We start from the raw sequence: 25754 nt of genomic DNA on the forward strand, positions 1-25754 counted from the left end.
TATATATATTCATATATTCTATGTGTGTGTGTCTTTGTGTCTGTGTTTGTCCCCCCATCACCGTTTCACAACTGGTGATGGGGGGGGGACATCGTGTTTCTTTTTGTCATTGTCCTGTATGTTCATTAGCTATTCCCAGGGGCTTTTCATCACTGGTGCCACCAAAAATCAACAATATTAATATTAAAGGTGCAAAATTGTAAGGAGCTTTTAGACGTTGACTAATGAGGAATTAGCTACTAATCTTTCATTCGTTATGGTTTTGTTAAATTTTCCATTTGTTGTGTTTTGTCAAATTTTTAAATGTGTGTGTGTGTGTGTGTGTGTATGGATCATGGGTTCACAGAATCTTTCAGACTATCAGATGCTGTTATACAATGCATCATATTTTTTTGCTTTTGAATGATGTCACTCTGCTGGCTTGAGAAGCAGGCCAACATTCTATCTGATCGGAAAGCTAATCCATTGCAGGATTATCCATTTACAGAAATGAAGGGTTTTGCTCAATACATTCCTTGGTTTGGGAATTGAACCCATAATCTGGCAATTGTGAGTGTAACACATTAATTACTAGATAACACACCGTCACACACACAAAGATCATCATCATCATCATCGTTTAATGTCCACTTTCCATGCTAGCATGGGCTGGACGAATGACTGAGGACTGGCGAACCAGATAGCTGCGCCAGGCTCCAATCTTGATCTGGCAGAGTTTCTACAGTTGGATGCCCTTCCTAATGCCAACTACTCCGAGAGTGTAGTGGGTGCTTTTTACATGCAACCGGCATGGGGGCCAGTCAGGCGATGCTGGCAACAATCAGGTGCACATACAAACATGCAGACATATGAATACACATACACACACTCTAACCCCTCATACACAGATACATACATACTACATACATACATAGATCATAGAGGTCAGCGACCCTGCAGATATAAATATCTCTTTGAAAATCAAAGAAAAAGAGGACATCTATGGATAACTGCTTTGAAATCTCCGGCTTCTATATCCAGGCTATGAATTCATATTCATACCAATAGTAATTGGAGTACTAGGTTTTGTTAGTAAATGCTTAAAGGAGAATCTGGATAAACTGGGATTTTCAGAAAGAGAAATTAACTGGCATATTCACACATTACAAGTGCAATCTGTGAGTGGAACAGTAAATATATGCAAGACTTTTCTCAAGTTCCAAATGTAAATTCTTCTGTGATGGAACCATGTATCTCTGTTGGAAACTGGCTCCCTCCTCAGTGGAAGATTTATAATAATTAAAAAAATAGAAAAGACATACATACAAAAATACCCTGTTGATGATGTTGAAATTCCAATGAATGAGCCTTGGACTTAGGTTCTTCTATTGGCTAGAAATCTTGAAATAAACTGAATAATGACATACATACATTGAAGACCCCAATAAAATGTAAGCACAACAGACCTGATATAATGATTTGGGATAGAGAAAAGAAACTGTGTACAGTTGTGGAAATTAGCTGCCCAGAGGATGTTAACATAAAGCTGAAGATCAGTGAAAGAGAGAGCACCTATGCTGAACTATTGAGAAATCTGCACTTACTCTAACCAGATTACAAGTTCAGGTTGGTACCTGTAATTATTGGGGCCCTAGGATATGTAACACACTGCCTAAACACCAAGCTTGAGAATTTAGGCTTCTCAAAACCAAAAAGGAGAAAGTTAATTCGAAGAATACAGATCCAATCCATCACTGGAACTGCAAAAATCTGTAAAACTTTCCAGAAGTTTATCATTTAAATATATATGAGCATGTCTATATATGCAACTATATGCATGAGAATACATACATTTTTGCATACATATATGCATACATACATACATACATACATACAAACAAACAAACAAAAATACCCTGTTGTTGGTGTTGAAATTCCAATGAAGAAGCTTTGGATCTAGGTTAGGAACTAGTTCTTTCTCTATTGGCAATAAATCTTGAAATAAACTGAATAATGACATACATACATACATACATACATACATACATACATACATACACACCATGTTGTCGATGTTGAAATTCCAATGAAAGAGCCTTGGACCTAGGTTCTTCTATTGGCAATAAATCTTGAAATAAACTGAATAATGACATACATACATACATACATACCTACATACATACATATATACATACATACATACATACACACCATGTTGTCGATGTTGAAATTCCAATGAAAGAGCCTTGGATCTAGGTGAGAAACTGGCTCTTTCTCCTTTGGCAAGTTATCTTGAAATAAACTGAATAATGACATACATATATTTTACTCTAAGGTAATAAAATTTTTTTAATTTGGAATTTTAATTCTGTTTTCTTTTCCCTTTTCTATTTTGCAACGGAATTCTTCACTGTCGTCACAGGAAATTGCTTTAAGTACGCTGATGATTGAAGCAGGCATATGCTAACACATATATGAATATGTATACAACACATACATATGTGCATACACACTAACATTCACACACATCTCACTGTTGTAGTCATTCGGTGAACTTTAATATAGATTGTGCTGGAAATTATAAAATGTAATTCAATTCCTAATTCGTTAGCTAAACCATATGATATAAACATATATGTCAGAAGATACACACACACACACACACCTGTATGTGTGTGTGTGTAGATATATATAATATATATATATATATATATATATATATATATATATATATATATATATACACATACATACATACATCCATATATATATATAATATATATGTCATCATCATCATCATTTAACATCTGCTTTCTATGCGGATACACACACACACACGTGTGTGTGTGTGTTTGTGCATAGGCGCAGGAGTGGCTGTGTGGTAAGTAGCTTGCTAACCAACCACATGGTTCCGGGTTCAGTCCCACTGCGTGGCATCTTGGGCAAGTGTCTTCTGCTATAGCCTCGGGCCGACCAAAGCCTTGTGAGTGAATTTGGTAGACGAAAACTGAAAGAAGCCTGTCGTATATATGTATATATATATATATGTATGTGTGTTTGTTTGTGTGTCTGTGTTTGTCCCCCTAGCATTGCTTGACGACCGATGCTGGTGTGTTTACGTCCCCGTCACTTAGCGGTTCGGCAAAAAGAGACCAATAGAATAAGTACTGGGCTTACAAAAAAAGAATAAGTCCCGGGGTCGAGTTGCTCGACTAAAGGCGGTGCTCCAGCATGGCCGCAGTCAAATGACTGAAACAAGTAAAAGAGTAAAAGAGTAATATCTATATATCATAATATATGTATATATATGTATGTGTGCACACATACATGAATGTATGTATGCGTATATATATATATATATATATATATAGTAAATCCCCCCCAAAATGAGAAATAAACACAAGAAAAAACAACAACGTGAGGACATAGTACATAGAAAGTATTAGCAAACTCTCAGAGAAAGAAAGAAAGGTAGGTTTTACGTTTCCAGCAAAGCTCTTCATCAGAAACAGGAGACGGAGGAAAATAAACGCCAACGATTCACATATGGTTACATTTTAAAAAAAATGTACATATATATATATATACACCCACAAAAGAACACATATTTTTGCATGTGCTCGCACACAGATGTAGGTGTAAAATGAATGAAGAAAAACACTGAATGCATATTTTACTGGGGTAAAATATATGAAGCCCAGTATACCCATCATGATTACCTATCTGATAGGGGTACACCAGGCACATGCATCACAACCATATGTGCACGACATGGTGATCTCATATCAAGATAAACAGCGCATGACATTGGAGGTGGGGCCCAGTTAGAATTTTCTTCTGGTCGAGTTGCCCATCTCGCTCAAAAGGTCCCTGAATAAGGATTGTTTAAGGATGCTGAATGAACCACCCATGTTTCCAAAGGTGAATTATCCAAACCTCCAGAAATTCCTTTCAACACACGGCTATGATGCTCCCCCACTACTTCTGCTTGGTGATCAGAGATGCACATATTATTATTATTATTATTCAGTAGTTTTATTTTTATAGCGTGCTTTCACTTCACTACCGAGCGCAGCTCTGTGTGCCTTGGGTATGTGCTGTGATTTGTTGTGATGCTCTGATGGTTATTGTATGGAAAGTGTTCTGCGTAGGATGTGTGCAGTGCCTAGTAGTGCAATTTTCTGTATGTTATATGTGTTTGTAAGTCCTGGTGTTTTTGTTATGTATTTGTCTGAATATTTTTTTATCATGCCTTACTATTATTATTATTATTATTATTACTATTATTATCATTATTATACTAGTGCTTCGGGTTCTATTCCTAGCATGAGAACAATTTTTTTAAGGCTGCAAGCTGGCAGAATTGTTAGCATGCTGGACGAGATGCTTAACAGTATTTTGCCCATTGCTACGTTCTGAGTTCAAATTCTGCCTTTCATCCTTTCGAGTTGATAAATTAAGCAATGTAATTGACTAGTCACCTGCCCCCTCCCCCAATCTCAGGCCTTGTGCCTATAGTAGGAAGGATTATTATATATGTGTTTGTTTTGAAATTAAAATTGCAAAAAATCTGACTTTGTAAAAAATTTTGGGCCTGAGTTTGCAAGTAAGAAAATTTAGTTCCTGAACTTATGCTTCCAGGTGAGAATGGTTGTGAACCTCCATTTGTCAGTTCAAGTCATGGGTTAAAGATGACAAGCCAATGACATTCTTGTTTGTCATTTCACCTGATGGAGGAAACAACCTAGCTAACCCTCAGCTGATTCTATCACACGTTGAAGTTGACAGGTCATCGACATCAGACAGAAAGATTATCCCTGTCACTTCTTATCCAACGGCAATGTTAATAATCAAGAACAATCGAGGTTACTCGCTGATGTGTTGCATATTGTGTGGTGGCATTTGTTGCAAGGTTTTAATAGTGATAAGCAGAACTGATGGTCAGTGGAAGAGGAACATTCTTATAAAGGGCAAGCTGAGTTTCTTTACCTTTCCTATATTGGTTTCAAACTTTGGCACAAGGCCAGTAACATTGTGAGATCAGGTTCAACCCCAGTTACTCTTTTTCCTTTTTCCTCTTTTACTTGTTTCAGTCATTTGACTGTGGCCATGCTGGAGCACCACCTTTAGTCAAGCAAATCGCCCCCAGGACTTATTCTTCGTAAGCCTAGTACTTATTCTATCGGTCACTTTTGTCGAACCGCTAAGTTACAGGGACGTAAACACACCAGCATCGGTTGTCAAGCGATGTTGGGGGGGGGAGGGCAAACACAGACACAAACATACATGCATACACACACAAATATATATATATATATATATATACATACATATATACGACGGGCTTCTTTGAGTTTCTGTCTACCAAATCCACTCACAAGGCTTTGGTCAGCCCAAGGCTATAGTAGAAGACACTTGCCCATGGTGCTACGCAGTGGGACTGAACCCGGAACCATGTGGTTGGTAATCAAGCTACTTACCACACAGCCACTCCTACTGGTACTTATTTTATTAACCCCCAAAAGAATTAAAGGCAAAGTTGACCTCGGAAGAATTTGAACTCAGGACGTTAATAATGGATGAAATGCTGCAAAGCATTTTGCCTGGTGTGCTAACTGTTCTGCCAGCTCACCACTTCATACCTCCCCTATACTGGATAGATAGAGTTATGGTGGTCTTTCTGGTGTCATAGCAACCAATGGTTTGAAATTAATTAACAAGTGTTTGATTTATGATAAGAAAATGATAAGACAGATGATGAATATTACAGGATGCTGCAATATATATGTAGCTTCTCAGAAAGGCAGAGTTGGCAATTATGTGTTCCAGATGAATAAAGGCAGGTGATGGTGGTGGTGGGGTTTGGCTTGTCAAAGATGTTCTATATATTATTGAAGAACTTGCTTCCTTGGTCTCAGAATCTTCAAATGGTACTGGGCTGTAAACAAACCAACACCAGTTGTCAAGTAGGACAGAACAAACACAAACTCACGCACAAACGTACATATATGTATACATGCAACAGGCTTCCATACAGTTTCCACCTACCAAATTCATGCACAAGTATTGGTTAGTCCAGGACTATAGTAAGAGAGACTAGCTTAAAGTGCTAGTCAGTGGAACTGAACCTGTGCTAACATGGTTATAAAGTGTGCTTTTGAACGACCCAGTTATGCAATCCCGATAAATTTTTAATATTTTCTCCATGTGATATTACATTTGGTAGAAGTGATGATAATCTGTACATCTGAGAGCATGTAAAATTTCACATATCGATAAATAAGAAAACGATAATTTAGTTCTTGTAATATCTCATGGAGTAGGATGAGGTAAATTTGGTTTTTGTATTATAATATCGAAAAGAGTGAAATGAAGATTATCTTATGTGATATCAAATACACATATTGAATAAAGGGAAGATATTCCTCTGTGCTCATATTATCACTCACAGTAAAGTGATGATAATTTGGTGCTTGTGATGATGATACTGATGAAGAAGATGATGATGATAATGGAGATAATGATGATAACAATGATGATGAAGATGAGCATGATAATGAGGATGATGATGAGGATGATAATGATGATGATGATGATGAAGACAACGATTGCAGTGATGATGATGAATAAGATGATGATGATGATTATTGATGACAATGGTGATGACTATGTTGTTGATTGTGATGATAATTGTGATGATGATGATGACAAAGACACCACTGATGATGACAATGATGATGACTACCATCACTACTACCATCACCACCATCATCCTCATTATACTTGTATATCCAGTTTTTCCATGCTGTCATGTGTTGGGCAAGACTTTTCGCTGGCTGGATCCCTCTCCTGATATGAAGCCCTTACATGCAGAGATTTCAACATCTGTGATACATATGGTCAAAAGAATATTGTTCGTGGCTTGTAATGATATCACATGCAGTGAGGTTACGATAATTTCGTGCTTGTGATATCACATAGAATATCATGCAAATTATTCACTGACTGCAACATCAGATATGGAAATGAAATTATAATTAAGTTAGGATACGTAAACAACGAAGATAGGAAAGAAATAGGATATAATCATACATTAAATTAAAAAATTAGAAATTTCCATTTACGAATAACATAAAGCAAGAAAATTTATCAATGCTAATGGAATTATAGATTCAAGTCAAGTAAGATGACAGATGACACCTCTCACTTACAAGGTATGGAAGGCAAATAAGGAACCTGTAAGATTTACATGCATTTCAGGAAGGCTCAAGAAATAAGGATCAGGTGTGGTGTGGGGGAGTGATGGCGGTGGTGGTGGTGGTGGTGGGTGATGGGGTGGAATGTTGAGTAAACAGATCTTTTATCTTTTACTTGCTTCGGTCCTTAGACTGTAGTGGAGGCACATGGCCTAGTGGTTAGAGCAGCGGACTCGCGGTCGAGGGATCGCGGGTTCGAATCTCAGACCGGGCGATGTGTGTGTTTATGAGCAAAACACCTAAGCTCCATGCGGCTCTGGCAGAAGGCATTGGCGAAACTTCTGCTGACTCTTTCGCCACAACTTTCTCTTACTCTTTCCTCCTGCATCTTGCAGCTCACCTGCGATGGACTGGCGTCCTATCCAGGTGGGGAACCTATACGCCAAGAGACCGACCCTTATGAGCCAGGCATGGCTCGAGAAGGAATATTAGACTGTGGCCATGCTGGAACACCATCTTGAGGAATTTGTAGTCGAATGTATTAACCCCAGTGCTTAATTTTTAAAGCCCGGTAATTATTCTATCAGTCGCTTTTTGCTGAACTGCTAAGGGGATGTAAACACACCAGAACCAGTTGTCAAGCCATGGTGGCAGGACAAACACAGACACAAAGACACACACACACACATGTATATATAAACATAGACGATGAGCTTCTTTCAGTGTCCATCTACTAAAAATTCACTCACAAGGCTTTGGTTGGCCCAGGACTATAGTAGAAGACACTTGCCCAAGGTGCCACACAGTAGGACTGAACCTGGAACCATGTGGTTGGGAAGCAAGCTTCTTACCACAGAGCCATACCTGGATGTTAAGAATGCAATCTAAATGATGCCAGAACATGCTTTTGGTAATGCAATAATAATAATAATAATAATAATAATAATAACCCTTTCTACTATAGGCACAAAGCCTGAAATTTTTGAGGAGGGGACTAGTGGATTAACATTGACCTCAGTGCTTAACTGGTGCTTATTTCATCAATCCCAGAAGGATGAAAGGTAAAGTCAACTTCAGAAGATTTTAAACTCAGAATGTAAAGACAGATGGTTCAAATTTTATTATTTATATTATTATTATATGATTGAATGCTACGCACCCTTTTCCAAGTAAGTTTTATATGTATATATATATATATATACTAGCAGTATCGCCCGGCGTTGCTCGGGTTTGTAAGGGAAATAACTATATAAGCATTTTTAGAGAGTTATAGCCAAAAAATAGCAAAAAAATGCATTAAAATGGAAAAAAAAAATTATGGTAAATTTTTTTTAAAATCGTTGACTCATCGTAGACATTTTTAGAGAGTTACTTCCCTTATATAATAGCGAAAAATGCATTAAAATGGAAAAAAATGATGGTAAATTTTTTTTAAATCGTAGACTCATCGTAGACGTGCGCTAATACCCAGAAGGACTCGATATGAATCACGACTATAAGATACCTGGTTTTGGTTAAACTGCACCGCAAAATGTGGGAGTAGTTAGGAATCTAAATCGTAGGAGACAGACACACAACTTCACTTTTATATATAAAGATATATATATATATATATATGAAAGACAAAATTGACCATGGCAAAATTTGAACTCAGAATATAAGGATGGACGAAATGCTTAGCAGCATTTCGACCAGCATGCTAATAGTCCTGCTAGCTCACCACCTTATTACTACTACTACTTATAATAATAATAATAATAATAATAATATAATAATAATAATAATAATACTTTCTATTATAGGCACCAGGCTTGAAATTTTGGGGGAGGGGCTAGTCAATTTCATTGGCTCCAATGCTTAGCAGGTACTTATTTTATTGACCCCCAAATGGATGAAAGGAAAAATCCAGCCTCAGCAGAATTTGAACTCAGAATGTAAAGATTGTATATTAGGTTAGATGTAGCAGTGAAGTTATCTATGTTAAAGAGGTCTGTGTTGTTGGAAGACAAAAATAAATACTAGAAATAGCTACAAGAAATTAGGCAGTGAGTAAAAGAAGGCTGGAAATGGAGAAAGATGGAGATAAAGGTAGAGATAGAAAAGGAAAGAGAGAGAAAAGGGAGAAGAGAAAAGAAGAGAGAGAGAGGGAGAGAAAGAGAAAAAAGAAGAGAGAAAGAAAGAGAGAGAGAGTGTTGTTCCATAATCAATCCAGAGCTGGAACAAGGAGCTTTTTCAGGCAAAACCTGAATTGGCAAACATTGATTGAAGTGGTTCTCAGAGGAGCAATAAATAGTTGGGAGCAAAATGATGTGGAATAATGTCACGGCAACCTTAGTGAAACATTGAAATACTGTTTACTAAATGTTTCGGAGCACTATGAGCAATCTGGCTGCAGGAATGGCCATAGACACAAGTATATCCATAGATACAAGCATGGCCAGAAATGCAAACGTGGCTGAGTGGTTAAGAAGATTGCTTCACAATCATGACGTCTTTGGTTTCAATCCCAGCATAGGGCATATTTTACTGTGTGTGGTCTTTTGAGTGAAATTGGGGCACAGATGGAAACTATGTGGAAGCCTGTGAGATGGACTATACTTGTTATTTCAAACAAGCCAACTTTTCTCACACAATGCATTGCACTGATTCTACTTGAGGCTTACATTAAGGGTACATGTATCTCAGGAATATTCAGCCAGTTATTCTATAATACATCATAATCATCAAAAATATAAGGAGACAGATAGTGTGTCATATAGCCAACTGGAAACGATATTTCCTGGGGGTTAAATAACAGTAACATTCAACTGCCGTGTTATGTTGGCAAATAATTTTTACTTTAGATTACTGGTACTGAATGCCTCTCATTGAGAGATTTACAAATAGAAATTTTCTATTTTATTAAATCAGTGACTGTGTGTCACTTTAAAAACTATATATTTTGAACAAGAATTTAGCAGCGCCATCTCTTGCTGAACAGTTACTCTGTGCTGATGAAGAGAAATAACACAGAAATTGCAGTACACAGATATTGTTTTGAGGTGAGTGAGGATGCTAAACTCCGTTATTCAAAAATATAAAGACACAGATAGTGTGTCATATAGCCAACTGGAGATGATGTTTCCTGGGGCTAAATAACAGTAACATTTGACTGTAAAGACAGATAAAATACCACTAAGCATTTTGCCCGGCATGCTGACGTTTCTACCAGCTCACCACCTTGGCCTGAGGAGATATTACCTTGCTTGGAAACAGGTTAAGGTTAGAGACAAGAAAGGCATCCAGCTATAGAAAATAGGCCATTACAAACTCTGTCTGACCCATGCAAGCATAGAAAAGTGGATGTGTAAACGATCATCATCATCATCAATGACATCATCATCATGAAAGTCTTCCATTTATTTTAAGATAGTAGTGTGTGTTCTGAAGGAATTTGGCTTGTAAATCTTAAAGATTAAGTGAAGGCATAGAGGTTCACTACCCGACTCAATCTGTGTGTGTGTGCGCTAATTGTATGTTTGTATGTGTGCAGTGTGTTGTGTGGGTGATGCAGATTTTGGAAACTGTGTATGTGCTGTGTGTGTGTGCACGCACATATGTGTGTGTGTCTGTGCACGCACATATGTGTGTGTGTGTGTGTGTGTGCATTGAGTATGTTGTGTGTACTTTATGTGTTTTGTGCATGTGTTGTGTGTATGTGTTTATTGTATGTGTGCATTGTGCACATGTGTGAGTGTGTGTTGTGTGTGTGTGTGTGTTGTATGTGTGTGTTAATGTGTGTATGTGTGCTTTATGTGTTGTATGCATGTGTTGCGTGTGTGTTCTTTGTTGTATGTGTGTTATGCATGTGTGTATGTGTGCGTGTGTATTGTGTGTATGTGTCTGCATGTGTGTGTATGTACACACTGCACATTATGAGATTGATTTTTATTAATAAAATACACACCATATGGGGAAGTGTACATGCGTGCACATGTATATGTATGCATGTGTGTATGCATGTGTATATGTGTGTGTGTATGTGTGTGTGTGTGAATGTGTATTACTTCTTTTGCTCTTGTTGTTGTTGTTGTTCCTTTTCATTTTCTTTTTCTTTTTCTTTTTCTGCAAAATCTTTCATAAAGAGAACATTCCAGCGATGGAACATTCTCTGGAAATCCAATTAACGAGGCTAAACAGAATCACAGTGCCATTGTTAGCAACCACTTGATTCTATATTAAATGTTACGTTTGGAAACGTGTGATGACAACAGTACTAATAGCAAGATTGTTCCAACACTGTTTGATTTACGGTTACACGGAGGGAGAAAACCTGAAGGAAAAAAAAAAAGAGAAAGAACAGAGAAGAACAGAACCGCTTGTGTTCTGTTGCCCATAAACACTATATTACACATCCAGTGGAGCATGCCTGCTTTATTTCTTTCCGCTGTTTGCACATTCTTCACATTCAAAGCCCATGTTTCACTGCCATATAAAATTACATTTTGTAAACAAGTGTTACACAAGCAACCTTTCAACCTTTCACTTGTAATGAGCATTGAGAGCGTAATTTCGTTTGGGGTAATTTCTGGGTGTCACTTCTGATCTAGCAGACCCGTAATCACTGATACTCCAGCCATGACTGTCCTGTCGTTTATTTCAGGCAGGGTATTTAGGAATGTGTTATGCAATGTGTAATTTCCTTTTCTGGCGGTCACTGACCATCGGGAGGCAACTGTTTACTCGGCCTTCTTTCTGCTTCTTAATGATTATTTTGACCACACAGCTGCTACTTTCAACGGCTATTCTCTCTTTTAAGTCTATTTGGGAAAGTTCCTCTCTCTCTTTCTCTCCCACACACACACTCATACACTCTCTCTCTCTCTTTCAGACACACACACATACTCTCTCTCTTTCTCTCTCCCTCTCTCTCAGACATACACACACTCTCTCTCTCTCTCACTCTCAGACATACACACTCTCTCTCTCTCTCTCAGACATACACTATCTCTCTCTCTCTCTCAGACATACACTATCTCTCTCTCTCTCTCAGACATACACACACACACTCTCTCTCTCTCTCAGACATACACTTTCTCTCTCTCTCACAGACACACACATACTCTCTCTTTCAGATACACACACACACACACTTTCCCTCTCATTCTCTCTCTCAGACACACACACACAAACACACTCTCTCTCTCATATACACACACACTCTCTCTTTCAGATACACACGCACACACACACTCCCTCTCATTCTCTCTCTCAGACACACACACACACACTCTCTCTCTCTCACATACACACACATAATCCTCTTCTCCTGAAGTGTCTTCCATTTAAGTGAGACCGAGTTTTGTGAGTGTATTTTGCTAGATGGAAACTGAAAGAAGCCCATTATGTGTATATGTATGAGTATCTCTGTGTGAGTGTATGTCTATGTTTGTGCCACCTTGTCTTGACATTGCGTTGCAGTTGTAAGTGAGTGTCACTGTCATACAAGCAGTGTTTTTCATTCCTAACCTTCCATGAAAACATGTCTGGTCATGAAGAATTATTACCTTACTTGGAAACAGGCAAAGGTTGGCAACAGGAAGGGCATCCATCAGTAGAAAATCTGCCTTTATAAATCCCCTCCATCCAGAGAAAAGGTGCCTCAATAAACCCTGGCATTAAAATGATGATGATATCATTGATGGTGATGATGGTGGTGGTGGTAGTGATGATGATGATGATAATGATGATGATGGTGGTGGTGGTGGTGGTAGTGATGATGATGATGATGATGATGATGATGATGATGGTGGTAGTGATGATGATGATGATGATGATGATGGTGGTGGTGGTGGTGGTGGTAGTGATGATGATGATGATGATGATGGTAGTGATGGTGGTGGTAGTGATGATGATGATGATGATGGTGATGATGATGATGGTGTGGTGGTGGTGGTGGTGATGATGATGATGATGGTGGTGGTGGTGGTGGTAGTGATGATGATGATGATGATGATAGTGATGATGGTGGTGGTAGTGATGATGATGATGATGATGATAGTGATGGTGGTAGTGATGATGATGATGATGGTATACCCTATGAATCAGAAAGTTAATTTTTGAAGTGTTTGAAACGAATACGCATGCACAGAGACTCTCACATATGCAAATGTGATTACATACAGAAAGTTCTACGTTAAATCTTGATCTAATTTAATTCATTTAGTTTAATAGCAAACAACATATATCTGGCACCAGGGTAAGCCGCGCTGTGGAAAATTGGTCACATGGATCAAATCACAGTTGACTTGGTACTGAGAACTGTGTTTTTCGCACAAGCTGCGCACAGCTACCACTACCATATAAGTATAAGAGGAGAGAGAGAGAGAGAGAAAGGGAGACACACAGACAGACAGACAGACGGCAGACAGTCAGATGTATCAATGCATTGCTCAGTAATTTAAAAGTGTATGAGTTCATTTGTAAGATTTATATTTTCACAGAAGGGAACAATTAAATTTGCCCTGCAAAACAGTTCTAAGATGTTTTATATATATATATACACACACACATATATATATTCATAATATACAATTACTGCCTTGATTTCTTAGAGAGATTTAAGAACTAGTATTTTTGCTTATATTTATAAACACACACACATATATATGCATACATATATATATACATACACATATAAATAAATATATACATATATATATACACACATACACACACACACACACACATATATATATATGTATATATACATACCTATACCTATATATACCTTTACATATATCCATACATATACATATGTATACATAATACATATATAATTATATATTACAACATACACACACACATAATTGGGAGCTGATAGGAAATACACACACACACACACACATGTAATTTAGAGCAGATAAAAAAGCACAAATCTAAAACGGTTTTAACTATTTAATTTAAATGTGAAATAAATTGGTTTGCTGAGAGATTCCATTACCAAATTTCTTAGATGCCATTGTTTAGTATTTTAAGCTATTTAATAGGTTTCCATGTTTTGGACGTAAAATAAAAGGAATGAAGAGACATTGGTAGGATAATTGCTTATCTAGAATTCTGTTATTGTCAGCAAATACAAAATAAAAAAAAAAGAAAAGTAATAGGTGTGTGGTTAAGAAACTTGATTTGGAACCACATGGTTTTGGGTTCAATCAATTCCACTGCAAATGTCTTCTGCTATAGCCCTGGGCCGAACAGTGTCTTGTGAGTGAATTTGGTACATGGAAATTGTGTAGGTACCTGTTGTAGTTATATGGGTGTGTGTGTGTGTGTGTGTGTGTGTGTGTGTGTGTGTGAGTGTGAATGTGTGTTTGTATGTGCATGTGTGTGTGAGAGAGTGTGTGGGGTTATTTTGTATGTGTGTATGTGAGTTTGCATGTGTGTGTGAGTTTGTGTGTGAATTTGTGTGTGTGTGAGTTTCTGTGTGTGTGTGTGTGTGTGTATTCCACTGGCACAGGGGCCAGTCAGGTGGCACTGGCAACGACCACGCTTGAATGGTTCTTTTTATATTCCACAGGTACAGGAGCCAGTCAGGTGGCACTGGCATCAACCATGCTTGTATGGTGCTTTTTACGTGTAACCGGCACAGGAGCCTGTCCGGTGGGACTGGCATTGACCATGCTCAAATGGTGCTTTTTACATGTCACTGGCACAGGAGTCAGTCAGGCGGCACTGGTAATGACCATGCTCATATGGTGCTTTGTATGTGCCACTGGCACGGCACCAGTCAAGCGGTACTGGCATCAACAATGCTTGTATGGGGCTTTTTACGTGTCACCGGCACAGTCTGAATAAGAGCACTTCTTATGTTGCTCTGCGATCACTTTGACACCCGACACATGGTACACCATACACTTGTCCAGGCAACATTGATTTGATGGAGAGAAGGAGCACATACATTTGATGGCACATACATTTGATCACTATAAACGAATCATTTGTGCAGGTCAGTTGGCAAAAATTGAATGGTCATACATTGTCTTCGACAGGAGAGTCCATCATCATATATATGTATGCATATCTTTTATCTTTTACTTGTTTCAGTCATTAGACTGAGGCCATGGTGGGGCACTGCCTTGATGAATTTTAATTAAACTAATTGGTCTTGGTGCATTATTTTTTAACCCTCATATTTATTCTATCAGTTATTTTTTGTTGAACCACAAAGTTACAGGGATGTAAATACACCAACACCGGTTGTCAAATTGTGGTGGAAAAAAAACAGACATAAACACACACACACACACACACACAACATACATATTATATATATATATATATATATATATATATATATATTATATATATATATATATATATATATATATATAATATATATACATATATATACATATATATATATACATATATATATAAATCCTTAAAATCCTTAAAAATGTTTTAGCCCGAAGGCCGCGGCCATGCTGGGGCACCACCGCTGAATGAGCTACACTAGTTTGTGAATCCACCTCTGATACGTGGCACTTGATCAACAAGGGAGTTCGATGCTGCTGCCCGCATCCGTGTCTCCTGTCGTGAGGTAGGTTCATCTGGGACTCCCAACAAGAAGAGATCCAGTTTAGTTTTAAAGAAACCCACATCCACACCATGTAAGTCTCTCAGGCATTTAGGGAGGATGTTAAAGAGCTGTGGTCCTCTGAAACCCAAGCTGTTGCAGTATCTGGACCTGTATTTTGATGGTGATGTTGTATATATATATATATGTATATATATATATATGTATATATATATATATATATATCATCATCATCATCATCATCATCGTTTAGCGTCCGCTTTCCATGCTAGCATGGGTTGGACGGGTCAACTGGGGTCTGTGAAGCTGGAAGGCTTCATCAGGCCCAGTCAGATCTGGCAGTGTTTCTACGGCTGGATGCCCTTCCTAACGCCAACCACTCCGTGAGTGTAGTGGGTGTTTTTTGTATATATATATGTGTATATATATATATATGTATATATATGTATGTATATGTATGTATATATATATATATGTATATTATATATGTATATATATGTATGTATATATATGTATGTATAATATGTATGTATATATATGTATATTTATATATGTATATATATATATGTATATATATATATGTATATATTATATGTATATATATATATGTATATATATGTATATATATATATATATATATATAGTATATATATATATATATTAAGGGCACCAGAAAGTAATGTCACATTTCATCTAATGATCTCAAGTTTTTTTCCTCTGGTAATTACCTAAATGATATTAGCTTGGTATTGAAAACAAAGCAAAAAAAAAAAAGAAAAAGAAAAAATTTATTCAAACACGATAAACTATTTTGAATTATTGAAATGAATGAAATGAAATGAAACAGAAAAAAAAAACAACAAATAAAAAACAAAACAAAACAAAGAAATAAAAATGTTTATTTTAGAATAGATAGAAAAGTTTAATGTCTGGCTGTTTCCATAGTTACATTTGAATATTTTAAACTATTTGTGATGCTGATGAGACAGGCTTTAACAGCGTTCTATTGTTTCAAGTTTATCACTTTATGAGGAACAAGCTTTCACTAAAATATGGTGTGTCTGTCTGTCTGTCTGTCTGCCCATCTCTGTAGAATAGAAAATTCAGACAAGCCTTCACACCCCCTCTGCAACTCATCTTCAAACACCCACTCTTCCATCAATCTTCTATGCTACCCTGCTTCAATCATTTCGCTTCTCTTCTACAAAACTGATATTTTCTGGGTCCAACTCATTCCATGTCTCCAACCATCTGTCACAGTAGTGGAGCCACATGGCCTAGTGGTTAGAGCAGTGGACTCGCGATCAAGGGATCGCGGGTTCGAATCTCAGACTGGGTGGTGTGTTTATTGTGGAGGCACATGGCCTAGTGGTTAGAGCAGTGGACTCACGGTCGAGGGATCGCGGGTTTGAATCTCAGACCGGGTGATGTGTGTGTTTATGAGCGAAATACCTAAGCTTCACACGGCTCTGGCAGAAGGTAATGGCGAACCTCTGCTGACTCTTTTGCCACCACTTTCTCTCACTCTTTCCTCCTGCATCTAGCAGCTCACCTGTGATGGACCAGTGTCCCATCCAGGTGGGGAACCTATATGCCAAGGAAACCGGGAAACTGGCCCTTATGAGCCAGGCATGGCTCGAGAAGGAACAAACAACAAACATCTGTCACAGTATGCTCACCTCACTCAACACACTTATCTATACATCCACCTTTTCCGCTCCTCTGGTCTGTTCTCTCTCTCATATTCACCTTGCACATTGAACTTACATCCATCTCCACCCCTTCCCCCTCTCTTTCTATCTATATATCTACCTCTTACTCTGTTTCTTTCCTGTGTCAGGACAATTACCCTCCATAGGACAATTCCCCTGATGATAACTACCCACTAGGACAATTACTCCTTCTCCAATATATTAAGAAGTTTAACTCATCATTTGTTGTCCTTAGGGGTAATTGCCGTTGGTGGGTTATTGTCCTTGGGGGTTAAATGTCCTAGACTCTTCTTTCCAGGTGGGCAAGCCATGTGTTCACCTCTTCAGCAAGACACCTGCTCCTGTCCGTCTATTCTAGTTTCTTATCCTTTCATTCTATTTCCACTCTGTTGAAGGGTCTTGCCTTACAAGTTACTTAGTGACCTCACTGGTGCCGGTGCCACATAAAATGCACCCATGGCACTCTGTGAAGCAAGTGACACTAGGAAGGGCATCCAAGTGTAGAAACCACCCCAAAGCAGATAGTAGAGCTTGGTGAGCACACACACACACACACACAAGCAGTGGGTTTCTACACAATTTCTGTCTACTGAATTCACTTCCAAGGTATTGGTTGGTCTAGGGCAGTGTTTCTCAACCAGGGTTCTGAAAAAGATACCTAGGGGTTCTATGAGAAAGAGTGAGATAAACAAATGCTAATTTCATGACTGTAATATTACTATAAATGCACATCATATGATTCGTTATTGTAATATCCCAAAGCAGACAGAAGAGCTTGGTGAGCACACACACACACACACACACACACACACACACACACACATCCTATCTAACCGATTATGTTATCAAAAAATATAATAACCACACATATATATAATGGGAACCAAAGAGGTCCATTGGTAAAAAAATTGGTTGAGAAACACTGAGCTAATCAGTTCTTACATTTTTAAAATGTTAGAAGCTGATTTTAGAGAGATTTGGCTGCTATTTCTAGATTGATAAATGAACTAGCTTTTGAGCAACAAGAGAATATAAGATGGTGTCAGTGGTGAAAGTAATATATTTTCACTGTAATAAAGGCTCATTTATTTGCTGAATTCTACAGGAATAAAACACCGTTATCTTTTAAGAATTCATAAAAAAAAATAAATAAATGTGCCCTTTTAAAGCCTTGCCAGGTTCATGGGCCCAATTTCCCGGTTTCTATGGTCTATGTGTGCCCCAGCTGGACAGGACGCCAGTCCATCGCAACGTAACTTATTTTTGCCAGCTGAGGGGACTGGAGCAACGTGAGATGGAGTGTTTTGCTCAAGAACACAACGCGTCGCCGGTCCAGGAATCGAAACTACAATCTTACAATCATGATGCTGACACCCTAACCACTAAGCTACGCACCTCCACTTAAGAATTCATAATAATTGTTTTTTACTGAAGTGTAGAAGTATAGCAGATAATTTATCCCAGAAAATTAGCATTTTACTTGTCTGATGTCACTAATGCCAAAAGGAAAACCTAGCAGAAAAGAATTATCACAGCTTACCATTTCTTTCATTACTGGACAATTTATTGTGTATATGTGTATGTATGTCGTGCATGTGTGAGTTTATGAAATATTTACACTCGTTACCAGCTTCGCTTTACTGGCACTTGTGCCCCGTGCTAGTAGGGTGCTAAGAGCACCATCCGAGTGTGATCGTTGCCAGAGCGGCTAACTGGCTTCCGTGCCGGTGGCATGTAGGAGGCACCATTCGAGTGGGATCGTTATCAGCATCGCCTTACTGGCACCTGTTCTGTTGGCATGTATAAAAAGATTCGAGCGAGGTCGTTGCGAGTACCACCTGACAGGCCCCCATGCCGGTGGCACGTGAAAGCACCCACTATACTCTGTAAAGTGGTTGGCATTAGGAAGGGCATCCAGCTGTAGAAACTCTGCCAGATCAAGACTGGAGCCTGGTGTAGCCATCTGGTTCGCCAGCCCTCAGTCGAATCGTCCAACCCATGCTAGCATGGAGAGTGGACGTTAAACGATGACGACGATGACGATGATGAAATAAATGCTACAGTGACTCTACTTCTTACTGTAGCAAAAAAAGGAGCTTTTATGCAGGGACCTATATCCAGCTACGTGAAGTCACCATATGATAAGCTGTCATTTTATTCAACCCCTTCTTACAGGAGCATATTACAACATCATTCAAGCAATATGAACCAGCATTGATTTGGATAGAATGATGATGGCCTAAACAACTCAGCACGATATGGCAGTAGCATTTTATGTAATAGAACCGGAATAAATTTGTATCTAATCGATATCAGACAATTTCAAGAGAGGCCAATGGATTATTGCAATAATTAATACAGTATGAGGTGATATTTTATTTATCATGAAATGGAATGTGCACAGAATGATTAGGCAGATGCTAAGCCGAAGGCTGTACATTAAAATGGTGATGCTCTGATTCTTCAATGAATGTTCTAGATTGCTTCGGCAAAAATGCTTAGAGTGATAATAAAAGATATTTTGGATTCTGCTGCCATTTATCAGGAATATCACAAAATGACAAATAAATACATGAATTGTTTAAAATTTTAAAAAAATCAATAAAAAGGAAAAACATATTTGTGTGCGAGTGTGTTTGTGTGTGTGGGTGGTGTGCAGGCATTTATATGAATATCAATGTTCAGTATATGTGCATGTATGTGTGTGTATATATGTAGAATGTGCATGTGTATATATATACATATATAATATAATATATATATATATATATATATATTTAATATAATACATATACATCTATATACATATATATATACACATATATATATATATACAAATATATACATATACATATATATATATATGCGTGTGTATATATATATATATATATATGTATGTATACACATATACATATATACACATATACATACACACACAGGCACACACAGACACACACACATGTATGTATGTATAGAGTGTTAAGTGTGATGTACAGAAATTGCATTTTGAGTAAGAAGTTGACAGAATTTTGGAAAAAAATCTTTTTATTTCTTCATTATTAGTGCTTTTGTTCCTTTCTCAAACTTGTCAAATAAAATTTTGTGTGAATGTACAAACAGCTTGTTCAGTTATATAAAACAGGTGTTTTTTAGGGGTTTTGTTTAGAAGAGAACATTGTTTTTGTTTTTTTGGGTGAGGTTCCATGACAATGTATCTATATATATATATATATATATATATATATATACATACACAGACACACACATACATATATACACACACACACACACATATATATATGTATATACATACATATATATATACATATATACATATATATATACATACATATATATATACTTATACATATATACATATATATATATATCGTCATTGTTTAATGTCCATTTTCCATGCTAGCGAAGATTTAACAGTTTGACAGAAACCAACAAACCAGAAAAGTGTGTCAAGCTCCAATGTCCACCTTGGTATGATTTCTATCACTTGAGCAAATGTCTATTGTAAATGCTTGTTCCATGTCACTAACACTCATGGGCTCACCAAATACTTGCAACACTAAACCCTCAAGTAAGTAGGGTACAGCATTGAAGAATAAGTTGAAAGTATGATATATATATATATATAAGAGAGGGCTCTTAGTAGCTAACTCTGAAATCGGTCCGATATGGTAATAATGGAATTTTTTAGAAATTTCTGTTGATCTTTATTCGAGTAGCGTGCGTATTGTGAAAAAACTATATGGTTAATGGACAATATGTCCAGTTTCTCGGTATATTTGGCATTAGAAATTTTTTTCCCTTGCCCTCATTTATGAATTATATAAATTTAACCGTTAAAGGTATTTTTTAATATGCTGGCCATTGATGAAATTGTTTGCGAGAAAATATTTTTTTCGAAAAGAATTTTATCCTCACATTTGATATATATATATATATATATATATATATATATATATGTACAATGGATCTTAATAGATCCATTGAGGCCAAGCACTTAAACGATTTTGGTGCCACCATATACATGTAACTCAAATTTAAACAATAATAAGAAATAAAATGATTTTTTTTTCTTTTTCAAAATGAAAGAAAACTAAGAGTAAGATGGGAAAAAAATATTTATTTTATCTTTTTATGTTTCCGCTTTATATTTCAAAAGTTTTCTTCCACTGTTTTCTAATTGTAAAGTCTTCGATCAGATCATCGCCATGACAACATGAACACTTTGAAATTATATATTTCTGATCATATAAATCACTTTCAATATTGTTGTAACAAGTTTAAAGTGATTTATTTCGTACCATAAACCATTTACCATTTCTGCAGTGCCCCCACTTCTTTTGATGCACTAAGTATGTGCTTATTCTGATCAATGGTTAATCCAGCACTGATTAAAGGGGTCGGAATCTGATAGAGAAACAAGTGTCTTGCCTGTGTCCTTCTTACATATTTTCATCCCTTAATTGCCAGTCCTCAGTCAAACTGTCCAACCCATGCCAGCATGGAAAGCCGGCATTAAACGATGAGGATGTTGATAACGATGATATACATATATAGTTTACTGTTTTGTTATAGGCAAGACTGGCAAAAAGAAAATACTCCATCTAGTGAGAGATAAATATCATTTAATATACACAGTATTTAAATACAAGCTACAAATAGTTTCATGCTGTGGAAGCACAATGTTGAAACCAGTGAGTCTATGAACATGGTTTATTCCAGTCATTTATAAACAGAGGATTCAGAATATGAATTTAGTAACTGTAATTTATGAAATTTCAGCTTCAGAATATAAATTATACATACTTACAAATATACATACATTCATTTCATCATACGTATAGTTCAGATTTACAGAAAACAAATGACGAAGACAGGTGAAGGAACAACAAAGCAGGTGTATTAGGTTAATGTATGGGAAGAATGTGGAAAAGTTTGTGTGTTTGTGTATCCATATATATATGTATATATATATATATATACACATATATATATGCACATATATATACATATACATATATACACATATACATATATACACATATACATATATACACATATACATATATATATATATATACATATATATATACATATATACATATACATATATACATATATATATATCCATATATATATATACATATACACATACATATACACATATCTATATACATATATATATACATATATATATAATATATATATACATATATATATACATATATATATATACATATATAACAATATATATATATATTATACATATATATATATATATATATATATATATACATATATATATATGCATATATGTATACATAGATATACACACACAAACACACACACATACACACACACCCACACACCACACACACACACACACATATATATATATATATATATATATATATATATATATATATACATATATTCATACACACATACAATTATATATGTATATATCCGTGTATGCATGTGTGGATTGCTGAACATTTATGTTTACAAATAGGAAAAAAAAAAAAATCATAAAATATGTAATAAAAAAAAAAACACGTAGCAAAGAACTACCAAATTAATTTGAACAGGATATAGAAGACTGCAAATGAAGGCAGAAATTCTGCAGCTTACAGGTCGTTACAACTTGGTAAAGGTTAGGCTTAAGGTTTAGAACTAAGATTAGACTCGCAGAATGAAGAGAACGCATGTGAAAATGTTAAGAAGTATTAATATAAAAAGAAATGAACAAAAACATAAATAAATGGAGAGAATTAATTAAATACGTTCAACATGTTTTTTCTCCTTCAAAATATTTTCATCTCCCAACATTGTTTCAAGACAGTTGGTGAATGTTGAGCTTAATTTTTACATTTTTTTCACCCCCAACCCAGGTAATCATCATAAGAGGGCGTTGACTATATGACAGGATGTTATAAGACAGGGAAACAGTTTGCGCTTTGTGTTTTTTTTCTCCCTGTATCATTCATGTTCTAAGGCTGACTAATATCTTTCTCAAGGACAATAAAACCATGCTTCTTCTCACTTAGTCAAAAGCAGACCATTTATATATACATATATATATAAATATGTATATATATATATATATGTATGTATATATATGTATATATATATATTTTTTTGGTAGGTTGCGGTTATGGAGAGTGGAGTTTGTAGTGGTATCGGTGTTGGTGGTGGTGTCAGCGTTGATGGTGGTGGTGGTGGTCGTCGTCGTGGTGGTAGTCACAGTGGTTGTTGTATTGAAGGGGGGGGGGAAATTCTGTCCCTAGAATTATTTCACTGTTTTCTTTTGAAAAAATGCTTATATTGCCTGATTTTCAACAATTGTGATTCAGTATTTTAATCTGTGATGAAGTTACCACTGCTGGTAATAGTAATGGATGAAGGTGGTGGTGGTGGTGGTGGCGGCGGTGGTGATGGTGGTGGTGGTGGTGTTAGTGCTGAGTGCATGTGATAATGTTGACGGGTGATGTAGAAAATGGTAGAATTGGCATTGATGGTGATGACAGTAATGCTGATAGTGGTGTTGATGGTGGTGGTGGTGGAGGTGGTGGTGGTGGTGGTGATGTTGATTGTGGTGGTTGGTGGAGATGGCAGCGAAGGTAGCAAGTATCACAAATAACAAGAACCACAATCCTGTTATCTAATTCTTCAGTTAGGCTTAGGCCAGCATGACCAAGCCCATGCTGGAGCCTCCTGTCACACAGATGTCAAAAATTACATGTCAGCCATGTACTTTTAAGTTTAGCCTTCAAGATATGCAAAAGACAGACACACCACACACACATACATAAAGAAAAAAACAAAAGCAAAGCAAAACTACAAAAAAAAAACTAACAAAAAATGCGCATGGAAATTATAATGTAAAACCCAACACACACACACCCTTACATATATATATATATATATACACTCTTTTTCTCTTTTACTTGTTTCAGTCATTTGACTGTGGCCATGCTGGAGCACTGCCTTTAGTCGAGCAAATCGACCCCAGGACTTATTTTTGTAAACGTAGTACTTATTCTATCGGTCTCTTTTGCCGAACCGCTAAGTTACGGGGATGTAACCACACCACCATCGGTTGTCAAGTGTCAAGCGACACACACATATATATACACATGCATATATATACGACGGGCCTCTTTCAGTTTCCATCTACCAAATCCACTCACAAGGCTTTGGTCAGCCCAAGGCTATAGTAGAAGACACTTGCCTGAGGTGCTACACAGTGGGACTGAACCCGGAACCATGTGGTTGGTAAGCAAGCTACTTACCACACAGCCACTCCTGCGCCTGTGTGTATATATATATATATATATATGTATATAAATACACACACACATACATACAGCATATTTAACATAATTTTAATCATTAACAGATTCTAGACTTGTTTTATATATATCAGCTGAAATGTTAAATAAAAATTACTGACGTGTTTCAGACCAGACTGAAAAGCAAAATTAAGATCTCACTAAGACAGTAAATCTGTCAAGTATTATCAGTGAAGTATTGAGATTTATGGTATCAGATTATCCCCGCCCGTCAAAATAGCTAGTTTTGTGCCTAAATCAGAAACGTTATCATTATTATTATCATTATTAGTAATAAGGTGGTGAGCTGGCAGAAATGTTAGCATACCGGGCAAAATGCTTAGCAGTATTTCGTCTGCCGCTACGTTCTGAGTTCAAATTCCGCTGAGGTCGACTTTGCCTTTCATCCCTTCAGGGTCGATAAATTAAGTACCAGTTGCGTACTGAGGTCGATCTAATTGACTGGCCTCCTGCCCCAAAATTTCGGGCTCTGTAGTTTGAGTAGAAAAGATTATTATTAACTCAGATTTTGCTGTGACTTCTGGAGTCTGGATGTGTAGTGGACTGGCTGCCTGCAGCCTACAGTACCTTGTTATCTTTCCTTTTCAACTAACATTTTCCTGATTATTCTGGCCATACCAAGGAAGTAAACCTTTATTATTATTATTGAGTGAGAGAACAGTGCATACCTGTATACCCATCATGACTACTCATCTAAGGATATACCAGGCACATGCATCACAACCATATGCGTGCAATATGGTGATCTCATATGAAGATAAACAGTGCATGACCTTGCAGGTGGGGCCCAGTTAGAAGTTTCTTCTGGTCGAGTAGCCCATCCCACTCAAGAGGTCCCTGAATAAGGATTGTTTAAGGATGTTGAACGAACCACCCATATTTCCAAAGGTGAAGTATTCAAACCTCTAAGAATTCCTTT

General features: G+C 36.8%; 1 protein-coding gene across 1 annotated transcript in view; it reads right to left on the minus strand.

Moving 5' to 3' along the window:
• LOC115217463 (calcium/calmodulin-dependent protein kinase type 1) overlaps positions 1-25754 on the minus strand; it is a 254820-nt gene that overhangs the window by 177539 nt on the left and 51527 nt on the right. The window lies entirely within an intron of this gene.

Source organism: Octopus sinensis, linkage group LG11 (genome assembly GCF_006345805.1).
Source record: "Octopus sinensis linkage group LG11, ASM634580v1, whole genome shotgun sequence".
In the NCBI taxonomy this organism is placed as follows: domain Eukaryota; kingdom Metazoa; phylum Mollusca; class Cephalopoda; order Octopoda; family Octopodidae; genus Octopus; species Octopus sinensis.